Genomic DNA, 15042 nt, shown 5'->3' on the forward strand with positions numbered 1-15042 from the left:
TTCTACTGTTGAACAGCAATTCCCTGACATTCAGTCCAACACCCAACGTATAGACACCTTAGAAAAAACTGTCCTCTCACTTCAAAAACACACAGAAGATTTGGAAAATCGAAATAGGAGGAACAACCTCCGTATTTACAATTTGCCGGAAAATCTTGAGGGGGACAATCCGGTGTCTTTCTTCACCACTTTCCTGCCAAAACTTCTGGACCTCCCACCTTCTACCTCCATTAGTATTCAAAGAGCTCATAGACTAGGTGCCAGAACGGATTCTTCCTCAAAACCTCGTGGAGTTATCATCCTCTTTTTGAAATACACGGATCTCCTCTTGATTCTCTCAGCTGCGAGGAATAAGAAACAAGTCAATTGGCAAGGTCAACGAGTGTATTTATCTCAGGATCTTTCTAACGCCACTGCATCCAGACGTAAAGAATTTCTAGCTATGCGTCCTTCTCTGCGCTCCTTGGGAGCAAGATATGGCTTGTTTCACCCTTGTACTTTCAGAGTTACCTATCGGAACAAGACTTGGTCATTTCAGGAACCTGGAGAATTAAGAAACTTTCTTCTTCTTCAGAGTGAAGACGGGATGGATGCCTCCTCTTCTGCTTCAAACAGTGGCTGAAATAGAACTTTTACTGTTTTTATGATTGTTCTTCTACTAGTTTGTCTTTGACTTCATGTACTTCTCCATTTTTCTTCTCTCCATTTCCCACATTCTCACTTTGCATAGCTTTTCTTTGATATCTTTCTCTTGCGTCCTCTATATATCTCTCCTTTCTTTTTCTCACCTTTGAACCTATACCTTTATGTCACATGTTCTATATGTTGACAATTTTTCCTTTTTTCCCCAGACGGATATGTTTCGGATACTCCTTTCACCATTTTGTCCCATCCCATGTTCCTTTTGTGCGGTTTCGATGTGGTCCTGCTCCTGATCCTGGTCCGTCCGTCTTGTAACGCATCACCACCTCCCCACCTTCCCTTTGTGTACATTTCCCCTTCCAGGTATGTTCAATACAGTCATCCTTTTGGATTTGTACTGTCTCCTATGCTTTCTCTCTTTTCTTCCTTCTTCCTTCCCTGCTGATCATCTTTCCCTGTTCCTTCCCCTTTCCCTCTCCCTTTTTTCTTTTCTCCTTCATTCTCTACCTGCTCTTCCTTCTACCTTTTTGACGAACTTTATGGTTATTATCTCTTTACAGTTCGAATTACTATATATACAGTATGTTTTTGCATATTTCGCTTTTGATCAGTTTACTAAGTTTTCACTTTCAAAGTTGTTTCATGGAATGTGAAAGGATTTAATCACCCTATCAAAAGGCAAAGAGTACTCTCCCACCTCTCCTCATACAACCCTGATATTGTTCTTATTCAAGAAACTCATCTCTCAGATATTGAATCTTTGAAACTGAAGCGATTATGGGTTGGAACTGTTTTATTTTCTCCCGCTTCTCACAAAAAGAATGGGGTAGCCATTTTGATTCATAAACGCCTTCAATGTAAAGTAATTCTAGAAGAAAAGGATGATGAGGGGCGATGGGTTTTAGCTAAACTACGAATTAACAATATCCCAATTACCGTATTCAATGTTTATGGCCCTACATGTTTTGACTCCTCTTTTTGGCCCTCCATTACAGCAAAATGTATCCAATATAAACATGACTCTTTCCTATTAGGTGGAGACTGTAATCAGATCGTTGACCCATTTTTAGACCGTAGATCCTCAGTTCGTTTTTCCCCTCACAAACCACATAAACAATTCCTTGACACTATCACTCAAACTCATCTTGTGGACTCATGGAGACTCACACACCCAGATGTTATGGATTTCTCCTTTTTCTCTCCTCCTCATGCCTCTTTCTCTCGTTTGGACTACATTTTTCTCTCTTCATCTCTCTCTCAACACCTTATTTCCTCCTCAATTGAACCTATAGTTATTTCTGATCATGCCCCTATTGTTACTGTTTTTGATCTCCTTCCTCCTACTCCTAAATCTTCTCGCTGGCGTTTTAACCCTTCTCTTCTTACTGATCCTCTTTTTTCTTCCTCTTTTCGTTCTTTTGCCTCTGAATTTTTTCATCTCAACTATACTCCTGATACCCCCCCTCATGTTCTTTGGGACTCTTTCAAGGCCACGGCCCGAGGTTTCATTATTGATTTTGTCTCTAGAAAAAAGAAAAAAATCCTTCAAAAACGTAACATTACCCTTGCACATATTAAATCTCTGGAACATCAATTCTATACTTCTTCTACTAAGATTATGTCTCCTGAATTACTTAAGGCTAAGATTGCTTTTAATAAGCTCACTACAGACTCTGCTTCCTCTTTTCTCCTTCGGAGCAGTGCCCGTTACTACGGAGGTCGCAATAAATCAGGCAAATTATTAGCCAACTATTTAAAGTCCCGTAAAGAACGAACTAACATTGACTCAATTTATTCTCCCTCTAATACTCTTCTTCATACCGACGCGGAAATTTTAGACCAATTTCATTCCTTTTATAAGACTTTATACACTCCGGAAAATCCTCCCACTCCAGAACTAATTCAATCTTATTTTGATAATTTACCTCAACCAGATACCTCTCACCTTAATTTTTCAAAGGTCGATTCTGATCTCACTCTTTCGGAGCTTTCTTCTGCCCTATCCTCCCTTACTAAAGGCAAGACTCCAGGACCCGACGGCTTTCCAGTTGAATTTTATTTACACTTTTCAGACCTCCTCTTACCTAAACTTCTATCTCTCTTTCAGTCTTTTTGTTCTACTGGATCAGCCCAAGGTTCATTCCAGGACGCTACCATATGCCTTATCCCTAAAGATGGTAGAGACCCTAAGTTCTGTAAAAACTATCGACCTATATCCCTAGTCAATGTGGACTATAACATTTTTGCAAAATTACTAGCGCTTCGCCTTGACCCACTCCTCCCACATCTCATAGGGAAAGAACAATGTGGCTTCGTTAAGGGCCGCTTAACATCGGATAACTCTAGGCTCTTCCTTAATGTCTTAAGTAAAGCCCCTTCCCTATCAATCCCCCTTGCGGCCATTTCAGTAGACGCTGAGAAAGCCTTTGATCGGGTTGACTGGTCCTTTCTCATGGCTTCCCTAAAATGGCATGGCTTTAATCCTAAATTTATATCTTTTGTTTCCTTGATTTATTCTATGCCCAAAGCCTCTGTTCTTGTTAATGGTCAACTCACTCCCCCATTCATACTCCAACGTGGAGTCCGTCAGGGCTGTCCTTTATCACCTCTTTTATTTATTTTGGCACTTGAACCCTTCCTTACTTCCATACGTAATAATCCATCCATCTCGGGTTTCCCATATGGTACACAACATCTTAAACTGTCTGCATATGCAGATGATATTCTTTTATTTATTTCAGATCCGACCACCTCTGTCCCTTCTTTATTAAATGAATTTGAGAACTTTTCTTTGGTCTCGGGTTACAAAATAAATTCTGACAAAACAGAGATCCTTCCCTTAACTAAATTTTGCCTTCCCCACTTCTTCACAGCCACTGGCTTTGCTTGGAATTCTACAAAAATTAAATATCTGGGTGTTCTTTTCTCTACCTCTATTTCTTCCTCTGTTTAACTCAATATGAATGCAGTTATATCCAGAATTGACTCCTTACTCACTTCATGGAACCCACTATTTCTCTCCTGGTGGGGCCGTCTTGACTCCATCAGGATGATGATTGCCCCCATTTTAATCTACTTATTATCCATGCTTCCCATTCGCATCCCATTCTCTTATTTCCGTCGCATTGACTCTGTGTTGTCCAAATTTCTTTGGAAACAGAAAAAAGCCCGCATATCTCTTTTACACCTACGTAAATCTAAACTTAATGGTGGAACCAACTTTCCAGACTTTCGCCTTTACCATACATCCTTCTCACTTCGACAGGCCTCCCGCTGGTTATCTCAGGAACCCTCCCCTTTTTCTCCCCTCTGGCTTTCTGTGGAACAGGAGTTATTGCTTCCATATTCTTTACAAGAAGTAATTCACTTTACTTCCAAAGCCCCATGCCTTAACCCTCTTCTATTCAAACATACTTCCTCTCTTCTCCGACCTTTAGTCTCCCCTGCCTCGATGACACAGGAATCCTTCCTTCTATCGCCTATATGGTACAACTCACTTATATTAATAAATAACAGACCTATTGCTTGGCCCTCATGGAGAGCAAAAGGTATCATTTGGGTATATCATCTTTTTGATGGTTCATCCCCTTGCTCCTTTCCTAAACTTCGCTCTCAATTCCACTGCCCTCCTACTTTTGCAAAGAAATTCCTTATCCTCATGGAAACTATTCTGGATCGATATTATTCTCTTCCTTCTGACGGACTCGCAGCTTCATCTTCATCTTTACTCGCCGTCCTTTCTACTATTCCTAAAGCTTCCCTCATTTACCGGTACTTCTCAGCCCCCAATCCAGATCGTCCCAAATCGAAATTGGAATTGTCCTGGGAAACAGACTTACACTCTTCATGGTCGACTTCTCTCTGGGACAAAGTCTGGGCCAGATCCTTGAAGGTTTCCCGTACTGCCTCTCTTACTCAATCCCTCTTTTTCTTTTACCACAGACTATACCTTTCTCCTCTTTCTATTTCTCGCTTTCAATCTACTGCTGCATCTAATTGTTGGACCTGTAATGCCCCTTCTGCAGATCTTTTACACCTCTTCTTTTTCTGTCCTTCAACTCGTATTTTTTGGTCTCAGATATTCTCTCGCCTTTCTCGTATTTTCAACATTTCTATTCACTTTTCTGCCTCCTTTGTATTTCTTGGTAGCCTTTCAGAAGATTTAGATCTCCCAACACATTCCCACGGTCTTTTTGATCTTATGCTCGCTCTTGCATTACAGCATATTGTCTCTAATTGGAAATCCTTGAACAAATTGTCCCTAAATTGCTGGTGGAATTTTGTATGTCAATCACACAGACTTGATGTTGCCTTTGCTTCCTCTTGCAAACCCTCCCGCAATGTTGAACTTTACTGGCTACCTCTTACTCTATACTTAGATCATTCTGCCAAAAAGACTTACTCTCCACTTTCTTCGGATAATTTCAAACCCCCCTGAACGCATATACTCTTGCCTATGGTTTTTATGATGTTTTTTATGATATTTTCACTTTTACTATTGTGATTTAGCTTTATATTGGTTTCCAATATTACTTGTTCTTCATTCCAGTAATTGCTAAATATGATGTTTTCTACTGTACTTTTTTATTGATATCCATTGTATTTTTATCGTTTTTCTTTATCCATCCTCAATGATAATAACATGTTTCCTCTCCCTCCCCCCCTCCCCTCCCCCCTCCCCCCCACATAACTCAAAATGCTTTGTTTTTATTGTGATATTGGCTGCTTCTGTTTAAATTTATCCCATCATATACTCCTTTTCTCCTATTTTGCTGATGTCACCTTCTTGTAATACTTGTTTTTCTTTAATAAAGCTTTCAAACTGAAAAAAAAAAACATGAATAAAGTTTGACTTGTCTTGAAGTGTAGAATGCAAGTATTTTTAGAGCAATTGGTGCGTCAGCCCGCCTTCGCTTTTAGTCCGTCTGATGTCACTAAAATGACTACCATTTAGTTGAACAACAAAAACACCCAGTCTTAAAGCGCTGAAAAACATGACACATAGATCTCTTTTTGGTGGGCGCTATGTGGGCCCTTAGTGGAATTGTTCGTACCAGATATTTGTCTCTCTGAGCAGGAAAGGGGCGCTGCAAACACAATATTCGCCCTAGCGAAGTCTCCAGGTCCGACAGAGGAACGCCTGGCCATTTTCAAAATGTCCAAACCACTGACAATCCTGCTGTCCGAATTGGATAGGACGGTCCCAAAATATGTGTTTAATATCGTGAAACATTTTGTGATCATTCGTCTTCGAGATGGCGCTCTCGCCATCTGAAGCCCACACTTCACTTAATTTAAATGTACAGGGAAATATGCATTGTTTGGTAGGCCTGGTCACCTGGGTTTGCCGCTTGCGCTCTGTGAATCTCCATTCAGACATCTAAGGCAACTGCCTTGGGGGTTATGGTGAGCGCCCCAGAGGGGCAAAGGACAGAGCCTGGAGGCTAGACTTATTTCCCATCGCTTTATTTCTCTGTTTATATATGACTTTCCCATCTTAAATATTACTCTAAATACAACTATATGCATTTTATCTCAGTCTAGCGAATTACTTATATCGATAAGTAATAATTGAATGAAGGCGGGAAGTGTGCTCAGCGGGTTCAGCGCTGGCTGCTCAGAGATGCGCGTGGTCTACAGGTCGCCTGCTTGAATCCCGCCAGTGTTGCCCGTGGCTTCCGTACTTTCGAGTTCGATAAAATAGTTACCCATATGATCATAATTCTAAAAACGTTCTGCCTAAATCAAGCACTGCTAGCGATTGTTAATAATGTTCCAAGGAACATAACAACATTGATTTTCGCAATGGGGGAGGATCCAGAAACAGGGGGAGGGGGGTCGAAGCACGGAGACCTGGCCTAATCCCAGCTTTGTGCGACTCTGTCACAGTTACTTCATCGCAGGCCTCCCCTCACTATGCGACAAAAATGTCAAGTGCCAGAAAAGAAACGAAATACTGCCCCTGCAGCTGGACGTCACCTGTGCCTGTCCGTGCGACGGCATTCAAGGGGAATGCAGACAGGGGCACTGGAATTATTCTGTTCTGTGGGCGCAGATTTTTCCGCATAATTATAGATTTACTGTAATTGCCACATACTTTATCATCTTCTGCATAATCTTCTGGTTTTTACAACAACATCAACACAAATCTGGCTCAAACGGATTAAAAATTACTAAAACGTGGCCCTTGGCAAAGGTTGACTGGCTTTACAGTTGCTTTTTGCTGCATGCCGGTGTTAAACTGGTACTAATGTGGTGAAACCTTGCATAACTGGTGTTAGCACATACAGACATGACAAAATAATGAAGTAATATTGTCATCATTACGTCTTTTATGTTGCCTTTTCTTGCCGCATAATGCAGTCAACCGTGCCACATAAATTGCCTGGTCCTTGTCGCATAATTCCCGCGAACCTGGGTGTAGCTCCTGTAAGCACAGACGGGCACCCATTGGACTGGACATAGAGAGCAGCGCCTCCTCGTCAGCCATGATACAGCGAACACAGAATCCCATCTGACATTTTGGTGTAATCTGTTCGGAAGCGCTCAGATTCTCAAAGTAGGAGCTATAACGCGAGAGAAAGAGGGTCGACCTGTCTTCGCAGTGAGTTCGGGTAAACAACCTTAAACAATGTGTAAGGTCCGTCCAAATGGGTCGGTTGCAAATGGAACTAGTTGTCGCCCTTGACTTGCGGCTCAATAAAAATCAAACATAACAAGCGGTTGGTGTTTATGTTATGTTATGAATTTTTTAAAGCACGGGATTCCTACAAAGGTGTCTTGGCGCTGTTACCGCTCACTACCTACCCGCTGAGGCCATGGTAACCCACAGAGCGCATGCACTATGTGTATGTGCACATCACTCATTTATATAGCTCGGTATGCAAAGCAGGCGCTTCAGTATTTTGGCAAATTGGACGTTTGAGAGAAAACATTCACTTTTCTACAGTTAGCTTAGTAAATATTGTGTCCTTGTGTAATGCAAGTGGGGCTATGTAAAGCGCTCAGATACCCGATTCGGGTCAAGCTCGCGCTGTATAAAACTCTGGAAAAAAAGAAGGGAAAACAAGGAGTGCGGCAAATGGCCGGAGGGAAGCCGGATGGCGGCGGGAGAGCCTGGTGGGGGGGGGCGGGAATGCAAGCCTGGTGGGGGCAGGCGGATTAGGGAGATGCTCGTGCTTGTGTGGTCACGTGACCCGCTTTTGTGGTCACGTGACCTCACATGCACTGGGAAGAAACGCCAGTGGTTTCACTAGTCGATCAAGCCCTTGAATTTTCGCCTATTACATTCGCAAGCGAATGATAATACGCGAAACCTAAAAAGACAACTTTTGATTCTACAGAATTTAAAAAATATCGCCCGAGTTCCTTACTTCTGGTTCCAGCTAAGATCTTGGAGAAACATCTGAATGCACAAATCAGTATGTATCTGGAGCAACGGAAGCTGCTGGACCCCTCTCGGTATGGATTTAGAAGCTTCCATGGGACGGAAACTGCTTTAATAACTGCAGTAAAGAATATTCACACCTTGGTAGTTGCGGGAAAACAGTGTTGCTTATTTTATTGGATTTGTCTGCAGCATTTGGGACATCTCTCTAAATAAGCTGATTGGCCGGCCTCAGGAATTGTGGGTAACAGACTCTGCTCTGAAGTTGCTAGCTTCTTTCTTTACTAACATAACACAAAAAGTCAAGATGGACCAATTTTATTCAGATCCCATCCTTAATGCTTGTGGAGTTCCGCAGCGGTCCTCTTTGAGCCCTACCCTCTTTAATATATATGTCTCCCCATTGGCTAAACTGTTCGGATCCTTTGGATTGGAGGTAATATCTTATGCAGATGACACACAATTGATTGTGTCTATTACCAAAGACATAGAGGCCTCGGCTGCCAATTTTAATAATTGCATGAAACCAGTGGCGTTATGGATGGAAAACAATTATCTTCAATTAAACGGGGACAAAACGGAGGTCCTCATGTTTGGAAATCAGCACCCCCCATGGACGGATGCATGACGTTACAACGCATACTTTTACAACGCCTACCTTTACAACACATTTTTTACAACGCAACATCCATTACAACGCATTCCATTACATCGCATACTAACTTTACAACGCATACCATTACAATGCATAACATTACATTGCAAATAAGGTAAGTATTGGATAGTGTAGGGGTAAAAATTACTATTCTAACTCCAGGGGGTGCAACAGTAGGGTAAGTGTTGGATAGTTAAGGGGTTAAAATGACTATTCTAACTCCAGGGGGTGGAACAGTAGGGTAAGTGTTGGATAGTGTAAGGGTACTATGTGTTGTAATGCTATGCGTTGTAATGGTATGCGTTGTAATGACTGTGTTATAATGACATGCGTTGTAGTGGTGTGCGTTGTAGTGTCATGCGTTGTAATGGTGGCGTTGTAAATGCATGCGTTGTAATGGATGTTACATTGTAAAAGTTTCGTTGTAATGGTAGTGCGTTGTAAAAGTTGCGTTGTAAAGGTTGTTCCCCTCCATGGACACATTCTTGGTGGCCTGAAATGCTGAGATCATGTCCCTGCCCAGTTGACTCAGCAAGGAATCTTGGTGTCATAGTTGACATCAATTTATCCTTTAATCTTCAGGTTAATAAGATTGTGATCTTGCTTGTGGGTCATAAGAACTCTTAGAAAGATATTTCCGTGCCTTTCATTTGCCACACGGAAAAAAGCTGCAGTAGCATTGATACTATCCAAGATGGATTATTGTAATGCCCTTTACTTAGATATAAATAAAGCTTCCAAAACAAATTACAACTGGTACAGAATGCGACAGTAAGATTGATAGATATTCCTAAATATCACTCAATATCGGCTGCCATGAAGAAATTACACTGGCTCCCAGCAGAAGGAAGACTTCTGTTTAAAGCACTGTGCACTGTGCATTGTGCACAGGGCATTACATAATTCAGGACCTGAGGGAATTAGGCAAATCTTTCAACAATATGCCCCCACTAAACAACTGCGAGCGGCTACCAAACACCGGCTTGTTGTTCACAGATCCAAGAGGTCACGATGGGGAGGAAGGGAGTTTTCAGTTGCAGCGGCTAAGCTTTGGAATACTCTTCCTCCATTTATCTCAGATATATAATCATATATTCCCTCTTGAAAGGCCTTGAAGACCTGGCTTTTTGCCTTGTAAAAATTGATCTGTGAAGACTCCCTGCTCCTATCAGATAGTGGGACTGTTTTCAGCGCCTTGACGCCTTTGGGTATTTGTTTGCGCTACATAAAAAGTAATTCATTCATTCATTCATTCACTGGGTAAAGGACACACAGATGACCTGGTGGTCAGAAGCACAGACTGGAGAGGGTTGGCATCCTTCTCAGGAAGAAAAGGGGATGTAGGGTGGAGCGGATTGTTCAAATTTGCAGAGATATGAGTAGACGGGATGATACTAGTGGTTCCCTTGGAGAGAAAGTGGCAGATTGGAGAGGGTTTACGACCTTAATCCTAATGTAGATGGGCTCACGGGAAGGGTTTGGTGGTCCTTAGATGCAGTAATGTTTACAGATTGTGTGGGCCTTGGGTCCTTACCCTCCGGCCAGTTCTATGTAGCCTCGAAGGCTGACATTGAGACTGGCGGGCAAATTTGTCTCACTACCCGTATTTTATAAGACAGACAGACACCCACACACACACTCTATTTTTTCTCTTTCTCTTCATCTCTCTCCATCTCTCTTTTTCCTCCTTGTTCTCCCTATATCCTTCTCTCTCTCTCCCTCTCCTTCTGTTTCTTTCTTAGCCTTTCTGTGTTTCTGTCTTTCTCTCTCGGCCCCACTCTCTTCCGTCTCCCTCTTTCCCTCCTCCCTTCCTCTCACATTCTCTTTCCTCTTCATCCCCTTTCTCTCATATCTGCCTGCTTCTTTGGCTCTCCTGTGCTGTCTCCCTCTTTCCTTCCTTATCTCCTCTATCTCTATCTCTCACTCTCTCTTTCTCTTTCTTTTGCTTGCTCCCTCTGCCCTCCCTCTCTCTCTTTCTCTCTCTCTCTGTCTGTTCAGTTCGCTTGGCCCCCTGCAACCTCTCGAGCCCCTGTGGGGTGGAGATCTCTCCATTCTGTGAAGCTTGGGGGTGTTAAGCTTCATTGGCTGCGGACCCCATCCGAACCCTCTCTGGCAGGAGTAATACATCTCGCCGTGGTCCGTATGGAGCCACTGCTGGGTAAGGGATTTGTCAGCGTGAGAACAGAGGCCAGGAAGCTGAGCAGCTGGGGGTGTCAGTGTGGGCTCGTAAGATGTGCAACCCCGCAGCTTCACAAGGAAGTAAGACTGGGAACCCAAAGCAGCCCTGGCAATTTTGTAAGACCAGAACCCCGACCCCCCCCCACCCCAGGGTGGGGGCGGTGCAAGTGTAAAGCACTGCTGCTTTTGTTACTGCGGGCCGATATTGCTGCACCGCTGCAAACCCGGCCCCCATCCTTCCAGCCTCCCGGGAAAATGCTTGATGCCTGCTACGGCCAGTCTGACCCTGTATGGGACAACTTACATCATCAGAGAAATACAAGAATGTTGGAAGACCCTGAACAATAGGCCCAACAAGGCTTTGTAGAACAACAAAAAGAGGGGCTGGTCTCCACCTTTGCACTGGCTTTGTTAGCGGCATTAATATTCGTATACTGCCAGTGTGTTTGTTGTCGCTGCATCTCTTCTGTGAGGGAGCCTGCACAACTGGTCTTTGCGATGCACTTTTTCTGTGTCTGCTGTTGTCAGTGTTGTATCTGCTCCTGTGTGTGCTGTACCATTTGTGTTGTGATGTATTCCTATAGGTTCTGTATCGATCCCCCTATTCCTGACCCTGTTCTAGTTAACAAGTTAACTAGCAGCCATCCCATGATGCAGAAACCGTTATCTGATTAAGCCACACCACGGCACAGGAACGCGTTATCTGATTAGGTCATAACGCTTGCCATCTAATTAGGCAAGCAATATTCCTCCAGCCCCTGATAAGGCATACGGAGTTCTCAAAACAAATCAAACCTATGACAACCTGGGAAAATCCCTGCGGCCATTGTTTTGATTTCACCGAGAACTTCAGTAAAAGAATGTGCTAACGACCAGTTCGTATGACATCCTTATTGACGTATCTATGTCCATCCTTACGTCAATCTCGGCACCTTACAGGTATAAATATTACCGATATTGCCTTAAGCAAACACACGCGGTGGTGACGAGATCGGAGCAGCCAGACTTGCCGAAGCCCAACACAGAGCGGACCCCGCTGGCGCAGCCCCACCTTCCTGACGCGCTGAGAACGAGACGCTGCTTTCTCCTGCCGAGAAATCCAGCTCCGGCGCTTCCAAGCAGCCCTTGCAGGCAGCCTGGAATATCGAGACCAAAGACGAGAGATACCATCCCTCAACCATCCTAGATTCAAGGTACAGAACTGAATAACCCCTTGCAGAGAATTCTTGAGTCAGTCACTTGGCAAAACAAACTTAACTTAAACTGCTAACTTTCTATTCCCGCCCACGTATTAGGCTTAGGTCAGGTACACTGGGGTAGGCGTAGTTAGAAGCACCAGTTGAGTACGATTAGTCAAATGTTTATATGTATGTATCTATTTTATCCATTTTAAACCACCATATGGCTTAGAAACCATATAAATGTTTTTACAGTATTATTTTATACTTCTGCTTTTATTGTATGCACTTTACTTAACCATAAGTATTGCGATAATATCGATTCATTTCTCTTGTACGAGAAAAGAGACTGATCAATAAATAACATCTTTTATTGAACACGCCCGTCTCTTCCTTTTCTCTACAATCTGGTGAAACTAAGAATGCACGTACTGACTGAGTAAAATAAGTTGTCTTTTGTTTTCACACGACTCTAGAGATACACTCTTGATTAGGGGAGAGCAAAGTTGTCATGTTCTATGGTTGTCAGAAACTAAATCCCTTCTTGTCTATCCAGGGAGGTTCAACTCCTCCTTGCCTATTCGAGAAAGTTTCTAGTGAACTCTGAGCTAGCTGGCAAACCCAAAACTTTAAGTCTAATATCGACAATAGAAGACCTAGTTAACGTCTGGTCTAGGCCTATACTATTGAAGGTATTATTCCAATGCGCAGAGCCTATTGGGATAATAGGAACTACACTACATGGCGCCCAAACGTTTGGAAAGGCGATAAAACTAACGCAAGACATTAGAGTAACTCAGTCGTGCTTTTTCACTCAGACCCCTTTTTTTCCCATAATACTCCAAAGACGTCTGGAGTGGGTGAAAGGTAATATCCGCCAAACCTCGCAGGAGGAAACTCCTATGTATGGTTCTTGGTTCAATCAACGTTGAAGGATACACTGTTCCAAAATATTGTGCATCTAATCTTTGTTTCCATAGGAAACCTGATCTGCAAACAAACGGTAAAACCTTCCTGTCGGTAAAATGGTAGACAGTGAAGAAGAAAGAGAGACAGTTAGAATAGCAGCTGAACTCGTAGCAGCTGATAATACTATGCAAGAAGCAGACCCGGATATAATACTCATCCCGGTCAACATAAGAAAATCTGTAACTTTAAAACTTATAGAAAATGGACTGACACCTAGAGGTGGCACAGTCATATTCGTAATAGAGGCACACGAATATCGGCAGACAGAGGTGTTCTATTCATGGATACACTTTCCAGCAGCAAACGCTGTAACAAAGCACTTCCACTATTACAAAACAGAGGAACCTCCTAATGAGTACACTCCTTTCGAGGCGGTGGAAGTACCACTTAAATTCCAAGAGCACCTGCTCTTGTTTAATGGCGCCCTAAAACATAATAATCACATCACCAGGCTCGGTCCATTAGGTAGACCAGGAGCAACGTGGCCGGTCCTAGCCGGATACACACCACATCCAGACATCGAAGGAATGTCTGCAGCAGATCTTTTAATACAACTAAAACAATTAATAAAAGTACATAGACAATTAGTCCAATATGTAATGCGGACTTCAACAATCCAACCAGCAATTAAAATTCCGCAGCTGACCCCTCATCAGGGGAACACAAATAAAATTACACCACAGAACATACAGTCCTGCCTAGGTAAAGTACCAGCTAAACGGGAACAAATACCATTCTGGTTAGCACAAAAAATCACCCAAATAGAGGCGGTGTTTCCAGACACCACCCCGTTAGAAAAACACAGGATTCTGACTATCTGTCTTCCAATGGGAATCGCACCACACGTGGAGGACTGTGACACTTGGGGTACAGTCTTTGCTTCCATTTACACAAAAACGCATGGTGTTCCATCCATCTCGGTAATACCAGATGTGCTAAAACAAATTCAAGATGAATACGGTCCAGAACCCGCTTTAACTCTCAGTATGAAATTACTAAAAGACTTCAAGCAGGTCTCGGCAATACTATTAGCCAACATAAAGGGAGAAGCAGCAAACGTGGCGATCCGCCAAAGGTTAAAAGAGACAGATATAGCAGACCAACCAGCTGAAATTGCCAGAATTATAGAAAAATCCTATGAGGAACTAGGTAGAGATAGTTTAGGTGGAATACCAGTAAAACCACAACTGATTGAAAGTCCTGAAAAGGTATTTTTTTTAAATAATTTAACAACACAAAAAAAGAGCTGGGTTGGAAACAAACAATCCAATCCTAAAGAAAAGAAATTCCAGTCCAGAGGAAGGTCTCCTCGGCGGAGAGAAAGATCTCCGAACCAAGGACGCAGGTCTCCCCAAAGTGAGCCCTCTGGGAAAAAATACAATCTTAGAAATAGGGATAATATAAAGAAGCCTGATAGATATCAAGAAATTGATACACGTCCCTCTCAATCTTTTCAGACTTCCTCGCAGAAATCGGAAAGAAGAGGACGATCAGAACACAGGGAAGAGCACGTCAAGTCCAAAGACAAGGAACCTGCTCATCTAAATAAGAAATTACAATTTCCAAAAAAGAAGGTAGCCAGTATTAAAGTAATCAACAATGCCGAGAATACTGAGGACACAACTGAAAAACGGAGAATGGGCTCAGACAATGCTAGACAGCGCAGCAGAAGTGAGCATAGCTCGCAAAGTCCTTATGATTCATCTGGAGACAGTGGACACGAATGAATACCTTCAAGTGGAAACTGCAGACACCAGAGTTAGCAAACCTCACAAAATATATGAAATAACTTTACGTATAGAAGGGGATAAGACTAGAAAAATAAGGGGCCTATTTTGGGATAATCTCTCCAAGGGCTATGACATCCTTCTAGCTGAAAAAGACTGGCCACCAGAGTTTGTCAGTGAGTGCCCACATGGCGAAGAAATAATTATGCCTGCCTTCTCAAATAATATTCCAATTCATAAAAAATACACACTTGCTAGAAAATGGGCAGTAGCTCAAGCTCCTGCTTTATATAAAAATCATGTAGG

The sequence above is a fragment of the Lissotriton helveticus genome, chromosome 12 (genome assembly GCF_964261635.1).
Source record: "Lissotriton helveticus chromosome 12, aLisHel1.1, whole genome shotgun sequence".
NCBI lineage: Eukaryota > Metazoa > Chordata > Amphibia > Caudata > Salamandridae > Lissotriton > Lissotriton helveticus.